Below are 17723 nucleotides of genomic sequence, written 5' to 3' on the forward strand. Positions count from 1 at the left end.
AATTGGGGGACATCAGAATTCGTTTTAGAGGTATGGTTCCTTCGGCAAAGTTTCTTATTTCGATCCATAGAATATGATTTTCACAGAGCAATGGGCGATTTTTTTGCCTCCCCACAAATCGACCCGGCCTAATGTTTATAGATGTTGTCACCTTTTTTAAATTATTTGAAATACAAATAGTCGAAAATAAGTAGCAAATAAAAGTAAACTTTGACAACTTGTATCCAAAAAATATTTTTAATAGGGTTGCCACTTAGTTTTCAATATTTTATTTTTTTATTTAATTAATTCCTTAAAAAATGTAATGAAGATAGTGATAAACTTGTGTGTAATAGCAAATAAAGGGTGTTGAATAAATTTTACTTAATATACAATAATATTTAGACTGTTCTAATAAGATTGCAACTTAAATTTAATTTAAAAAATCGATAAAAATATCACAATATGGACAGTATTTTGTCAACTTCAATCCAGGTATAGGATAGGGCTGCCACCTGATTTGTAATAGAAGACTCTATTCAATACACAATGAAAGATGCCGCGGATATTATAAAAAATGATCAACATTGCCTTCAGTTGCGACTTGGATACCCTCGCTTGCGTTGTCCCACCTCCGCTGCTCAACTTCTTTACGGGTCTCTGTTATACAGAAATATCAGGGTTTCACCTTAAGATATTACCCAACTCTTTCAATTTCTGTCGTCACTAAATACATAAAAAAATTACTCGAAGATCGATTTTTGTATAGGTTTCCGTTCATGGCACTCATTTGCATAACCAGCACTATGAATTTACTTTCAAAAAGCATCATAAAACGTTAACCCTCAAATGCGTTATCGACATCAAACTTTGACTGGTATTAATGAAAGGTTTACTCTTTCTAACCAAATGTTGCAGTTCCCGAGTTATAAGTAAATTTGCGTAAACTAGTTGCAAAATTTCGTAAATCGTTCTGTACAAAATTGAGACTTTAATAGATCTTAATTTTTAAATTTATTTACATATATTTTTTTTACGATTGCAGCTTAAAAATGTTGCTGCTTTCTTCAATTCGATTATTTGATAAAAACTGTAAAATACTTATTGGGTTGAATAACTCACAGTAACAGAAACAAAAACAAGCAAAAAATAACTCAAACCCAATTACAATTTTACGTAAATTTTTGTGTAAATAATTTCCTAAGCGTAATTTTGAATGTTCACAATTATAATCCAGTCCACTTGCAGCATGTCGTGCAACCCACAAACATATCTAAATATGTGTGTACATATAATAATATATATACATACAAAATTATCCGAATACATAAGTACTTGTTCGTATGTCTCATATTTAGTCTTGATATTTAATAGGTTTTTATGTTTTCGTGATTTAAATTTTATTTACCTATTTTGAAACTACGAACTTATTTTTTGCGTGCTTTGAAAAAAATGCTTACAAAAATGCCAGTTCTACACTTATTCACGAGCTGCGCAAGAATTTAACGATGTGCGTTCAGTCCGATTTTTTTAATTGTTTCATGATTTTAACGATTAATTTAAGTAGTTTACCAGCAGTCAATCTGTTGGTAGCTTAGCTTGTTGTTGCCAACACCACGTTGTCGGTTGGCGGCTTCTTTTGTTCTCCTGAAACTTGTCAAATATTTGACAGTTCTGTGCAAAGTTTTTTGTGTTTGTTTTGTTGTTTTGTCTAAATTTCCATTGTTTATGGTTTTGGTTATTAACATTCCTTCACCAAATTGAGAAACTCCTACCTGCCTAGTTATGTACGCGCAAGCAATTGTGTCGCGCTTGAGTTTCGTGTTCACATTTTCAAGTACATTTACAAGTGTTCTGCTTAAGAGCTTATTTCCTTTTTTTCAAAATTGCTAACAATTTGCAAAATGTTAATCTTTCCGGCATTGAATAGATTTAGTGCAAATTATATTACAAATTTTATTACTTTAAATTATTCTCTGAGTAGGTAATTATTTGAAAATATTTGTTCCACCAATACCATAACTGCTGTTAAGAGCTCTGTTAAGTTTCAGAAGCATCAAGTCACAGAATTAACTACATTTTCGTTTGCGTTGGAGGTTTGCTGACGACATTGGCGAGCCCAGCTGTTTGCATTTTTATATATTATAAAAACAGTCATCTACCGATTTCATGCATTTGGTTTGCCCTTTCGTTTATTGCAGAAAATATACGATTATGCATATCATTAAACTGAATTAATAACTCTCCTTTTGTTTGCTAAAGCTGTGTCTGCGGCTGAAAGTACCTTTTAGAGCGGCTTACATGTAATTTTCATTCAGAGCATTCGCGTTATGAAATTAAAAAAATAGTTTAAATGATAAAACCACAGTGATTTCTTCACATACATATGTTCAATAAAAGAAGAGTTGACGTTACTGCCAAACCAAAATTCCCTCTAAATCACTTCCACGCCCAGGTGCATTTAGTTTTAATCAGAAATCGGACTATCACTGAAGATGATCCCCATTCTGACGTCAACGCATAGAAGGTTTGGCGAAAAGCACACTGATTTTGAAAAGTCCATAGAAAAATAAAAACTACTTAATTGTTGTGGTTTTTTTGTTGCTTTTTATTTTTCGACATAGTCCCCTTTTACACTTAGAAACTTGTTTGTTGATTGATACCTTCCGAATAATAGGATTTGTCCAAGTCGGAAAAATAGCCTTTCGTTCCTACAATCACCTCCTCGTTTGAATAAAATCGTTTTCCCGCCAGCCATTTCTTTGATTTGGGGAACAAATAGTAGTCCGAGAGATACGAGGAAGTCAAGTCTGGAGAATAGGGTTGAAACCCTATCTGTGTTGATTTTGCGACAACAACTGCTGAGGCGTGAGCGTTGTAGTGATAGAAAATGCAAATGCAAATCACAAATGAATGCCAAGCATAAAAAAATAGACCGATCTGGTTAAAACTTGGTATGTGTTCTTCCAAGAGATGCTATTAACTAAACATAACATCGCTACGCGCCAGTAGTGCCATCTCTCCGACTTTGCGCAAACTTTTCAATCGACCCTCGTCAGTATTCCCGCCAAATTGGAGAGCTGTAAAAGTCCGAGCGGACATATTGAAGGCCTCTTATAAAGTCTGCTGTCAACGCCTTCTACGATAACACGACCTACTTATATAATTAAAAAGTTCGCATAATAAAGAGGAAAGTGGGTGAAATTTAATTTCAAACTATTTCTTGCTTTCGTTATATTCTTCTTTAACACTAAACCTACCGGTATTTTATGTACGTAGGTTAAGTGTTAAGTCGAATACACTTCTCAGTAATTTTTAAAATTTATTCAAGCAATCTGTAAACAAAAAAAAAAGATTTATATATACATATAATTGGCGCGTACACCCTTTTTTTGGGTGTTTGGCTGAGCTCCTCCTCCTATTTGTAGTGTGCGTGTTAATGTTGTTCCAAAAATGGAGGGACCTACAGTTTCAAGCCGACTCCGAACGGCAAATATTTTTATGGGGAGCTTTTTCATGGCAGAAATACAATCGGAGATTTGCCATTGTCTGCCGGGGGGCGACCGCTATTAGAAAAATGTTTTTCTTAATTTTGGTGTTTCCCCGAGACTCGAACCGACGTTCTGTCTGTGAATTCCGAATGGTAGTCACGCTCCAACAGGCGGCTGCCAATTGATTTTTACAAATAGATATTATTCTAAAGCTCATCCTGATTCTAGCCATACTTAATTATTTCGGAGCCACCACCGAAGTTGCACACTCCAGTCCAGTTTCTCTTCCTTTTTTTCTACTCTCGTTAAGCAAATGATTATTTGGGGCGCTGTCGCTTCTGATGGTAAAAGTATTATCGGCACTCCTCTTGCGCTGATGTAGGACGCGTCAGCAGATCGTCCAAGATGTTCAAAACAGTCATCGATGATATTCCATTTATGCGTCTTGTGTGTTTTTTATTTTCCGACTTTTTGAAAAACGTCTGAAGACGCCTCAATCGTGAGTAAATCTCTATTTGGTGTGAATACGAGTATATGAATGTGGAAAAAACATTAAGACTCACACCATAATAAAGGCCCAGCACCCAATAAAGTGTGTGAGCGCGAATTATATACAAATATTGGAAAGAAAATATTAGCTAAAGAGAAAATGTTGATGTAAGATCGTTTGAAAATAATGTCGTCTGAGATCTGACAATGATTCATTATCTTTGATTTCATGGCAGAAATACACTCGTGGGTTTGCCATTGACTGCTGAGAGGCGAACGCTATTACATAAATTTGATTAATTTAATTATTTTATTTGATTAATTAAATTTAATTAATTTTATATTTTTATTTATATATTTAATTGATTTTACGCTTAAACCGTTTTCCATGTTTGGATATTTCATGCCCGTAGATTCGAACCTGGACACTCCTGAATCGTATTTACGAAACAATCCATTTGGTAGCCTTATTTGGGAATATCTCAATGGTTGATGAGCTGATTACACAGAATCACCAAGTGGTGATATGTGAAAAATACTCTTGTATCGAACTTCTAACTCCTTTCTGTATTCGACCTTCTTTTCTAACCTGGACTTCGGTAGATTGAATGGAACATTTTAATGACACTTTACTCATAGATTATTGAAGAACAGAAAAAAACCGTTTTACTACTTTGAGGGTCAGTTGATATGTTAGAAATTTTAATAAAAAGTTATTTTTATTCTTTTTGATGTAAAAGGCGTGTGTTCATCAACAATTTTAAATTTCGGAATATGATGTATTGTATTCTCCGGTTTTCTAGTTTTCTATAACATAAAATCGACTCGTGTATTTGGCTAAATTAGAAGAATCTCACTAATGCACAACCACGCCTGCAAAAATTTCAGTCACGAATAAACACGGATGTTACGTGATTTTCTCTGAAAACGGCTCACGTTCACGAGTGAAAAAGCGAGTCACGTCGATATTCGCGTGGTTTGTCAATCTCGGGTAGAGATGGCACAGTGGTGTTATTCCTTAATAGGTAACTCTTCTTAGCACCTTTTCACTACATACTTTGAACTTTGTTGCTTTTAGTGCAGCTTGCCCGGGTGGCAGTCAGCGAATTTAATTTGATTTCATTACTTAACTTTATTTAATGAAATCTTATTTTATTTTATATTTATTTATTTTTTCTGCTTGTTCGATTGCGTTTTTGAATAAATTTAAATAATAAGAAAAAAAAAATTATTTTGTGTTATGGAAATCTTTATTTTGACCTTTACATACTCCATTGTTTGTCTGTTTGCAGCTGTCAGCTGTCTAGTTCTAGTTCTAGCCATTTACGAAAATTATAAATCTTTCAATAGGGTGATTAATTTTGCGCCCTTGGTGCTTAAATTTGTTTAATATTTATTTAAGAAATTTTTTCTTATCTCATTTCAAAATAATTTTTTTAATTTTAGCTTTATTTAGTAATTTTTGTTCGTTTTTTTTTAATTTAATTAAAATTTATTTTATTTTATCTATTTTTTTAATTTTAATTTGGCTTCGTATTTGTTATTTTTGCGCACGTACTCATTGTTAATTTGAATTCTCTGAGGCCCATTTTTGCTAATTAAAAATGTGTCTTTACTATCGTTTTTGCACTACCGTTCGTTTGCCGGTATAATGAAATTTCTTAGTGAATATTTATTAAAATGAATTAGCGATTCCTTACACGTTGTGGTGTATTTTTCGAATTTGGCACAGAATTGGCTAAAACTGCCTATCAATGCCTTATCGCGCCTTGGCTGATTGATAGCCGTCCTCAGTCCCATGTCTCAAATGTTGTTCGCTGTTAAAAGACAAACAGTCTGAAGCAAATTATTACATAGGTATTGGACATGAGCTTTGCCTCTTTTCAATAGTTTTTGGCTTCGCGGCTATTTAGAAATTATATTGTAATTCACAGGTGATATTTACATTTATTTCAGTTGTTTGTTTGCGGGAGAAAAAATTCTTATGTAACTGCAAATAAAGCCGAGGTTAGGAAGGTGGAAAGTTCTTGGCGATTTGCCACATTTTTCTTACTCGTATATGATAAGTGCGAGAAATAGAACAAATTAAAATCCAGTTCTATTTGATAAATAATATACCGTGAAAGCTCGGGTTTTCACTGAAGAGATATTACATATGCTGAAATGTTTGACTTCTGCTTCTACCAAAAGTACCGCAGGCTTTTATGTTCTTAATCGTACATTCTTATTGTAACCCCGGTGAGTTGATAAAGTGGTCAAAGTATGCTTCGCAAGTGTAACAAATTCTTAATCTATTTCAGTTTTGAATCTTTTCCCAGTGCACAAATCAAATGCGAAAGATATACGGATGATGAAATCTCAATTTAGTTTTTTTCTAGCTTTATCGACTTTCAACTTTGTTATAGTTTGAAATGTAAAGAGTTTGAGAATGGGGCTCAAAAGGGATGAAAAAAGCTGTCTGTTATTTATTAAATTTTTTGTTTTTTTGTTTTTGTTTTAAAAAGCCCGTATATGTCATTATATGTATATGAAATACAACATAGTTAACCACGGTGGTTCTGTCCTTTTGAAAATCTCTTCAGAATTCAAATGGTCTTTTAGGTTTAGGTCTTAGTTTTGTGTTTGCCTCAGACTTATCACCATTGTCAGAAGAGTTTATTCAAACCTTGTTCATGGCATAATATATATACATATAAGTGATATTAGGTATAAAATGCCCACTTTTATATTCGTCAGATGATCAGTAACTTCTCACATATGCTAATGCGTGGTATTCGTTGCCGTAGTCATACTTAAAATCACTTCTCTTTCCTTCCTTTTTGACGTGTCTATATTATTCACGAAATCAAATAGCTACTAATTTCCATAAATATGTCATTGGCATCAACATTTTTTCTATAAGCTTCAAAAGGCACTTGCACGTCAAAGCTAAAAACCACTATCAGTCAAAATGGGGCGTATCTAAGAATTTTTCTTTCTTTTGGGACTCCTGAGCCTACCCATCCAGATACAAATTTAAGCTGCCACCCAGGTTAGGTGTTTGCTCCAAGATTTCAATCTCAATTGGGTTTTCTCCATATTCTATGTTGTCAGTTAAAAACTACGGATCTTCTTTACTCAGTGGTAGGCCATCTTCTCTGCCACTGTTGTCATACAAAAATATTTGAAATTACAAATAAGCAATGAAAAGATTGTCATTTATACATATAACATAGTTTTTGAGAATATTTAAGATGTGTATTTAAAAAATATTTGTCATAAAAATATAATTTACTTACGGTAAAAAAACGAATGGGATAGTCAAATACTGTATGATGCTTTACGAAAGTCGTTTAAAAAGTCCGTGTAGAATAAACAAATACTTAATTGTATGGAGTAAAGCTCTTTTATTTTTCCACATAGTCTTCTTTTGGACTTATACACTTCGTCCAACGCTGTTCTACTTTTCTGCTTTTGTTCTAATACCTTCCGAATAATAGGATTCGCTTAAGTCTGAGAAGTAGCCTTTCGATTCTGCAATCATCGAACTCGTTTGACTACAAATAGTAGTCCGAGAGAGCCACGCCTGGAGTATAGAAACGAAATGGAACCCTACTTGCATTAATTTTGGGACCAAAACTACAGAGGCGTGAGCTGGTGCGTTGACGTAATGGGGGAAAAAAATTCACCCGACCTCCTCGATTCAAACGAATGCCAAACGTAAAAAAATTGACCGATCTGGCAAAAACTTGGCGTATTCTTCTTCTTGTTAACATATTCATAAAATATTGCCTACGATACGATGACTAATTTAATTTGCTGCAAGAGCAACATAATTAAAAACAAAAATTTAGATAATTATGCAAAAATGAGCAACGGTTCTTCTATGCTGCGTACACAATTCATGGTAGTCTCTTTTATCGGTGTATTTGATTAAAATGTGTTTATACTTTTAATCAGATAGTCAAAATAAATCGAAAACTTAAAGTCGTTTTCCTCGATATTTTAACTTAAGTTCATGATAATATACATAAGTAAATGGCGGCCGCCGTAGCCGAATGGGTTGGTGCGTGACTAGCATTCGGAATTCACAGAGAGAACGTAGGTTCGAATCTCGGTGACACACCAAAATTAAGAAAAACAGTTTTCTAATAACGGTCGACCCTCGGCAGGCAATGGCAAACCTCCGAGTGTATTTCTGCCATGAAAAAGCTCCTCATAAAAATATCTGCCGTTCGGAGTCGGCTTGAAACTGTAGGTCCCTCCATTTGTGGAACAACATGAAGACGTACACCACAAGTAGGGGGAGGAGCTCGGCCAAACACCCAAAAAAAGGGTGTACGCGCCAATTATATATATAATGGTGGTCAGGTAAAAAACAATGTCAAAAGTGATGAACTATTCTTAGGGATTAATTTATCTTTTGGTTCTGGACGACTTAAGACCATTAAGATTATAGACATGGAGCTGCACACATAAACGACAAATTTGTATACAATCGAGAATTTTCCGCTAGCTACGTTGGTGCACTGTTCTCAGACTCGGTAAATTTTTATGTGGTTAGATGATTTTTAGTTTCTGAATGCTTGTGCCTTCCGCCACTTTTTTATCGTCTATTTTGAACTCCAAATTGTTATGTTTTAAATTTTTTCTGTTCTCACCTTAATTCGTAGACGTTTTTCTTCTTTCCGCTTGACATTTCTGTAAAATTTTTTCAGTCTCTAACTGACCTATTTAATTATCATTCATTTCGGTTCTTTAAAAATAGGATCAAAGGGAGGAGTTAGGGCGATAGGAGGTAGCGTATTAAATTGTGCTTTAAAAAAATCGTTCGCTACGTTTTGCTTTAGGTCTCTGAAGATAGTATTAACATTTGCACCCGCTTTATTCATAATATTTCAAGTAAACTAAAGGTGTTTTTATCCAAAATCAATCCTGATGTTTATGTGAATATATTTATTCGATTCAGTTGCAGAATGAATTTAGATTTTTTTTTTAATAAATATCACATCAATATTAATGAATTCTAAAAATAATTACTATTCTTTCTTTCTTTCTTTACAGGTATGTACCGTCGTAATCAACATTTAATAGAAAATACATATTTACAACTCTACCGCAAGTACAGCTAATACTATTCATTTCCGAAAAAAACATTATAAGTACAAATATCGAATAAACCAACCTTCTGCTCCTTCCTTTATAGAAACACTCAACTTATGACGAAGGAGTCATTATTTAGCATTTAGATTCATTTCTTATGTAGTTCCAATCATAATTCCAATACCCGTTCTGTGCTACCCAAATTTTTACGAGTAGTACGCTACACTAATACATTCAAAAGTGCCATTGCATTTTTAATAATTTTTAGTATTTATACAACACTCAGTCAATTAACAGTCGAGCGCTTTAGTCACAGCTGTCTGTTTTACGAAGTGTCTTTAATTAAATAATTATCAGTAGTCATATTTTGCAATTCCAGTTGGCATTGATGTTCACACTTTGGCGTTTGAGCGCCGAAAACGCACAGAAAGATATATGAATGGGTGGAATTGGATATGTAGCCCACTTGATACATTTCGCCTACACTTGCAGTTTATGCAAATTTTTCCAAGAACTTATTTGTTGAGCTAATTTATTTAATGGCCTTCACACATTTTAATGAAGACAAAAAGGAAAAATTTAAATTTAATTTATTTATGAATGTATTTTGAAATCAACTTATTGTGTGTCTCTCTTGGCTTCAAGTACATCAATTTCCAACAAATAAAAACAAAGTGGAGAAAGGTGAAAGGGGAGGGTTTGAGCTAGACAAATGTCCGCTAAAATTCGCGTACAACCCACCCACATCCAATGTAGGTAGAGCATACTCTGTGTATTTTGCTGTTCTGGGTTCAAATATGTAGCTTTCGGCCTCACTGGACCAGTTTATCATACTGCTTTAAAGCATATATATATATATATATATATATATTAGAAGCCAATTCTTCGTTCGGAAAGGAGATGGAGTAAAGGAGGAGAGAATAAATAGAGCAAGGAGCTAAGAAAATAAATTTTCTCGGATTTTTAAATTAACAATTAGACTGGGTTATAAGGTTGTGGTCTTCCCAATAAGAAGAGAGCTCATTTAAACGTCCACTAAGTTTATCTACCGTAATACCGTTGCGACAGGAAAAGGGAAACCAGAAAGAGGAATGGGTTATGGAAAATTCAAACCTAACTTTGTTGTATTTTTTTCACTTACGCCTCTCTGCTCAATCAATTCTCATTCGATATGCTTCACTTGACAATGCTGTCCAAGCTCGACTTGACTCCAAATGTGCCTGACGATGATTTAAAAACATACTTTCTGTACTAATGAAAAAATGTTTACTTTGTCAGTTATGCGCCACAAGATTTTTTTCTTTTTCAAATATAATATTTGTCCCGCTTTGAAAAATTTTTAAATTAAATACCAGGAATATTCGTCCCGTAAATTTTAAAGGCGATGAAAAAGGTCAGGCTGTTAATTATGCATTTTCGAGGTGGAGTATTTGTAAACTCGAGAAATAGAACCCTGCTTAACAGTGAACAAAAAAATTGCGTGTCTAAAAAATTTATTGAATTTGTTATTTCACAAGCAATTTGAGAGCAGCTCGTATGGGTTACCCGAATGAAATGAAATATAAGCAAACAACTCAACTTCTCTTTCTTAACTCGCTCACAATGGCTATGTAATGCCAAGCAACGAACTTATATCTACAGGGTGGTCCAAATCGTGCGTTTAATAATAAGTTATTTTGACAGTGACATCCCTTTTTCGCTGGCAATATTGAGAGAAAGCCAGTATCATATCTTCGCGGAACGAAATGAACCGCCTCATGCAGGAGCAACCCTGGGAAATATTGCAACCTTATTTCCAAAGTCAATGTTGTGTAGTCCAAGCCGTGTGTTTATTGAAAAGAATTCAGAATCAACTTTTCTGTACAGGCTTATTTTGATCTGGACGGTTGTATTAACAAGCAAAACCGTCACATCTGGCGATCGGAAAACCCGCACGTGATAGTCGAGAAGCAATACATTCATAAAGAGTGACAGTTTGTTGCGGATTTTAGAGCAGTGGCATTATTGGTCTATTTTTCTTTGAAGAAAACCCTGGAAATACCATTTCAGTCAACAGTGAAGTGAGCAAGAGAAACGATTTTTCGGACCGCAAATTGTTGACATGGACTTGGACGATCTTCGGTTTAAGTAGCCAGGCGCGCCATACCACAATCGATCTGTTGCACGCCAGGCTCGGTAATCGTGTTATCAGCCGTCTTGGCGATGTCAATTGGCCACCTGGCGTGTAGAACTGATGCCATGCAAACAATCTAATAATGATTGTGGCCTGGCGCAAAGTCAGAAATAATTTTTTTTTTTTTCATTTTTAAAAAGAAACTAGTATACGAACCACCCAGTACACATACAGATACATATAGGTACAAAAGAATATGTCTCTCCTTATTTTCATATCTTGTCACCACCATCACTTAGCCTTGTAATCCTCCCACGAGTAATCCTCAACCCGTCTCCCAAGGCGAATCAGTGCAAATGTGCCAAACACTTTACTCTGGCAATCTTCGTAGTTTATTATTAATTTATGGCATACATTAAAAATAAATCTTAAGTTTTGCTACCTAAAATCGTGCCATAAAACTCATAACAAAAACAAAAAACCAACGGTATATGTTGTGCAAACTTTGCTCTTGCGAGTGAGGAGCAGAGAAAACAGTAAAGAAATTAAGCTGAAGACCCAGAAGTGGCGACTTTATTTTGGCATTAAGATGGTGTATGTGTCTGGGATGTTTGTATATATGTATGAGAGTAGAAAGATATACAAGTACTTGTGTTTGCATATTTATGTTTGGGTCTTTTGTCGGTTTTGCCAAAATTTTATTATGTAAACTGCGGTGCGATTGCCACTCACTGAGATTATCACCATTCTTTTATTGTTATTATTATTTTTTGTATGAGTGTTGGGTTAGTTGGCGAGCTGTAATGGAGTGCGTGAAAATTCCTCGATGCGTAAAAACTGAATGAATTTTTTTCAGCAGATGATTGCATATGCTATTTTTCAGCTTTAAAGGCCGGAAAGTTGAACAAACAATCAATTGAAATTACATTTATGTATTAACTTGCAAAACAAAAAACATATACTCACAAAAGAAACAAAACAAACTGACACTTAAGTCAGTTGGTGTTGTTGTAAGTCAATTGGTTAGCCTTGAAAATGTGTGCCATAAATGCGATTTTTTTTTTTGTACTTTGTGTAATTATTTGTGTACGTTTTTATATTTGCTATACAAGTTTTTCTTCGTTTTCGATTTTTTTTTAAACAATAACCCGGACCAAAATTAACAGTTATTAAGTTTTTTGAAATTTGGGAATCGATTGATAAAACAAAGTGTTGTTTTTAAATATCACTTGCTCTCGTTTTATCTACAGTTATTTCCTAGGAGAATTTAATTATATATATTACCCTTTTATACTATACCAGTGTAACCATCAGGTACATCTTGCCATGCCGATAAAGTGAAGTTATTTGCTTATGGAGTGGTTAGTTTAGTGTAACTCTTTGTACTTCATACTGTTCCACAATGGTTGCTTGTAATAACCTACCAAAAACAAGAAATTAAAAATATGCCCCGGAAACTCAGCGGCATTTGCCTCAATAGATTTTTATTTTCTAACTTCTAATAATGTGCAAAGCGACAAAAAAAACATTTTTGAAGTCGTCAACGAGTTGCTCGAAGGCCTTATCAAAAGTTGAAATATTCAATGACGAGTACGCTATTAATTCCAACTTTCGACTTCTTGGTAATCGGAAAGAAAAATAAATAGGATAGAAAAAAATAATAGCGGATTTCATCAGATTGAATAGCAAAAATCTTATTGGATGCGTGTTATATAACACATACCAGTAGACATAAAGCGTTTTTCAGTAAGAGACCTTCAACTTTTTTTTTTTGAATAAAACACAAACGGTTTGACTTTTTTAACTAATTTTTTTTTTATTATCGAGTTTGAACATATACTTTTAAGCATGAAATTCGATTTCTTTTGCATGACCACCGCGTGCACGTTTTACGAAGTCCAATCGTTCAACCCAATTTTCGACCACTCTTTTGCACAAATCGTCGCCGGCTGGTTACTGTAGACCAATGACTTCACATAACCCCACAGAAAATAGTCTAGAGGCGTCAAATCACACGAGCACGGCGGCCATTCGACCGGTCTATTTCTGGAAATAATGCGCTCGTCGAACTTACTCTTCAACAAATCAATTGTAGCGTGTGCTGTGTGGCTTGTGGCCCCGTCCTGTTGAAACCACAGGTCGTCTAAGTCCATATCATTCAATTGCGGCCAAAAATAATCGTTTATCATGTCGCGGTATCGATTTCCACCCACAGTAACGTGGCGATCGTTCTCGTCAACGAAAAAATATGGGCCAATTACGCCGCCGGCATGTAAACCGCACCAAACAGTGATTTTTTCGGGATGCATTGGTTTTTCGGCAATCACTCTTGGATTATCATTCGCCCAAATGCGGCAATTATGCTTATTGACGAATCCACTGAGGTGAAAATGTGCCTTATCACTGAAGATGATTTTCTTCACGAAGTGCGCGATATGCATTTTGATTTGAACGCCCGTTTTCATAATAAGCCTGAGTAACTTTAACGCGTTGCTCAAGTGTGTAGCGTTCCATGATGAAATGTATACTAATGAAGTTTACAAATGACAAGCGAAAACAAATTGACAAATTGATTCTGGTATCAGGATTTTTGGCCAACATTTTAAAAATGGAGTCCCTTAGTTGTCCACTAATTCTTGTAGAGTCTTTAAAAACAAGTTGATCTGTTTTTCGGCAAAATGCATGCTAAAATAGAATAAGAGTTATATACACAGTTTAATCTAATTTATTTATCGTCAAATAATTCTTTTCCAGAGAGCCAAATCGGTTATAAGCTTTTTTAAGAAATATTGCCCAAACAGGGTTCGCTGACATATGCTATATCAGCTTTTGGCACATAGGATTTTGTATAACCCATTACGTTACATTCTGCTGAAATGCACAATACTCTAACGCACTGGAGTAGATTGGTGTGTATCCAGTAGTCTTCTTATCAGAGTGCGTTTCTTTCGCGACTAGATTGTATATGAAGTTATATAAAACGGGACAAAAATTCTATCTATATAAACCTATGTTCAAACCTTTATTGTAATACATCACGTAAAAATTCCATATACAAAACTTCCTAAAATGTGGTTTATATAGAAGGAAATTGTGACCATCGTATGCCAAAAAATTGTTAAAAATAAACGCAATTTTTGAGTGATTTCAATATTACACTAAAAACTATAAAACTGCATACTCAAATACTAAAGATTATGCTTAAAACTTTTTCAATTTTAATGGCAATGCTAATATTGTAAAAAAATAAAGTGACTTATATTATATATGTGGGCACAAGTGTATAATTGCATAATATTATATTTAATGTTCTGCTCTCACGGAAAAATACACGTGGTTACTAGCTGATGTTTTTAATATAAACCCGCAAAATGCCGTCCTCCTTCTATTTACAGCTAGGAACAAACCCAGCCTTAGTTGGAGCACTAACAGGAGGGGCAGCGCATGTGACTAAAATTAAACAAGTCATGTGGGTCTTCAGAAAACTTTTTGACCAAATATTGGTACTGAACTCAAATCTGATATTTTCAATTTTACAGTAAGTTTGAACGAGCGGCTATATATACTCGTACTTATATAACTTCCAAGAAGTGGCTTATTTGACCCATAGCTGGTAAAGAGATTTATTATTTCCACCATCTTCTACAGATGAATTAAATTTTCTTAATTCATGCGTTGAGCAAAGACGGTGTTAAAATAACGCAGTACTTTGCCGTATTCTCGATTTTTCCGTTCGCATTAAATTTTATATTTCTAATGCATGGAAAATAACTGTCAGCAACGCACTTAAAAAAGACTAAAAACATTATAGGAAATATATTCTGCTTGTGAATAATTTGTGAAAATATTTTTCTTGTGAATATGTATGTATGTATGTAAGTATACTAGGGCGGAAATACAATCGAAGGCTTGCCATTGTCTGTCGAGGGGCGAACGGTATTAGAAAACTAATTTTTTTATTATTTGATGTTTCATGCACGGAGATTCGAACCTGTGCACTTCCTAATGCAAAACAGAAATATTGCAGGCATGCTTTTTTTTTGTTATAATCTGGTAGATAGTTTTATGGCATTTATTTTTAGAACATTATATCCAGCATATGGCCGTCGCAGCTACGGGTTTTGACTACTTTTTCCAATAAATCTGGATAATAAATCTAAAAATGAGCCCAATCAGCAAAAATGCGGCGCAGACGATTGGCATTTGGCTTCAATTCTTGCATGAGCTGTATTTTAATGGTACGTAAGTCAAGATCCCTAAGTAAAATTTTCCACGTAGTCGAATGACAAAAACTAATGGTGAGCTGATTTTAGTTTACCTGTGCACACAAGTTCGCCAAATTGTTGTGCGACAACTTGAGTTAAAAAAAAAATGTAAATAAATCCTTCTACCTTACTATAATCAATATGCTATCTATTAGTAAATGTATTAAATTTTTCTTGCTCTACTCTCATATGAAGAACACAAAATTTTTACAGTACGCATAGCAATATTTTCGTAATGGCGGCGTATAATAATGTGATTTTTTTCGAGAAAAAAACATGTTATTTTCTCAATACTACAACAAAAAGATGGGCTACCTGAAACAGAAAATAAACAGCAAACTCTGCTATCATCAGATACGGCACCAAAGGTGCTTACATTTGCAGAAACATTGAAGGCTAACAAAATTGAGGAAGATAACATTCTGAAATTGATCCTAGAAAAATTAACTAAACAACATGAATTCAATTTGGTACTCGAAAAAAGACTGCAATACGTCGAAAAATATCTGCAAAATAAGTCATAATGCCAAACTTCCTGAAAGTAATGCTCTGGAACGCAAACGGGCTTTTAAAGCACCAAAAAGAGCTGGAATTTATTTTAGATTCTCAAAAGGTGGATGTATGCTTGATTGCAGAGACACACTTCACAAAGGAGTCATCAATAAAAATTAAAAATTACAATGTTTATCACACTATCCACCCTAGCAACCGTGCAAGAGGAGGGAGTGCAATTATCATCAAAAGAAACTTGAAACATCACGAAGACCAAAAAATATTCACGGAAGAATTCCAGGTAACAACTGTTACGATATACGCCAAAACTGCAATATCAATTTCCGCGGTATATAGCCCTCCACGACATACAATCAAATGCGCCCAATATATTCAACTGATAAACAGCCACAAGAATAGATTTATAATGGGTGGCGACTTCAATGCCAAGCATACTCACTGGGGATCGCGACTCACAACAACCAAAGGAAGAGAACTCTACGATGCACTTAAGAAGACAGGATGCATTGCTATATCGACGAGCAGCCCAACGTACTGGCCAACTGATCCACATAAAACACCGGACTTAATTGATTTTTTCATCGCTAAAAAAGTATCAACCGCTTATGTAAACATTGAGAATGGCATGGATATGTCATCAGATCACTCTCCTATTTATCTAACACTGCACGAAAATGTAACGACAATACAACATCCATTTAAACTGACTAACCACCTTACAGATTGGGATTACTTTAAACACATTTTGGAAGGCCCAGATGACCACCTGCCGATAATCAGCACAAAGGATCAACTCGATAACGAAGTACTTCGATTGACAAATAACATCCAACGCGCAGCTTGGCAGAGTACACCAACTATAAGGAAAACCATTTCAGGTCACAAGTATACCAAAGAAATAAAGGAAATGGTATTGAAGAAACGGAAAATACGAAGAAGATGGCATCAAACAAGATCACCTCTTGACAAAGCTCAGCTAAATAAAATAACCAAAACACTTAGCGACGAAATTAAAGCGTACAAAAACAGTTCATTCACAAAATACCTGCAAGAATTAACAAATGAACGAAAGACAAATTATTCACTGTGGAAATGTACTAAAAAATTAAAGCAACCGTTATCTCAGAACGCACCCATCAAGATACATGGCAATAAGTGGGCCAAAACAAATAAACAAAAAGCAGATACATTCGCAAACTACCTCGAGGAGACGTTCACACCATATGGATCGGTAATGGCTGATGATATGGATCACGACGGCGATAGCAATGCTATAAATGAGATCCCTCCGGTTTCACAAGACGAAATATTAGAAGAAATTTCATATCTTAAGATAAAAAAATCGCCAGGCTACGACCTCATTACTGCTGAAATATTGAAACAGCTCCCGAACAATATTATTGCTGTATTGACGAATATCGTCAACACCACATTTAAGCTGAAATATTTTTCAATATATTGGAAAACAGCGGAAGTCGTTATGTTCAATAAGCCAGGTAAAGATACTCACGATGTAACATCATACAGGCCTATCTCCCTTCTTCCAATACTATCGAAAATGGTGGAAAAATTGTTAATCAAAAGGATCAACATAATAATAGAAAACAAAAAAATTATACCGACGCACCAATTTGGATTCCGCACGAAGCATTCGACTATCGATCAAGTACATAGGATAGTGCGAATAATAGAAAATGCTTTTGAAGAAAGAAAAACCTGCTCTGCGGTATTCCTTGATATATCCAAGGCGTTCGACAAAGTATGCCACTATGGGCTACAGAAGAAAATAAA

Source organism: Anastrepha obliqua, chromosome 5, assembly GCF_027943255.1.
Source record: "Anastrepha obliqua isolate idAnaObli1 chromosome 5, idAnaObli1_1.0, whole genome shotgun sequence".
Classification (NCBI taxonomy): Eukaryota; Metazoa; Arthropoda; class Insecta; order Diptera; family Tephritidae; genus Anastrepha; species Anastrepha obliqua.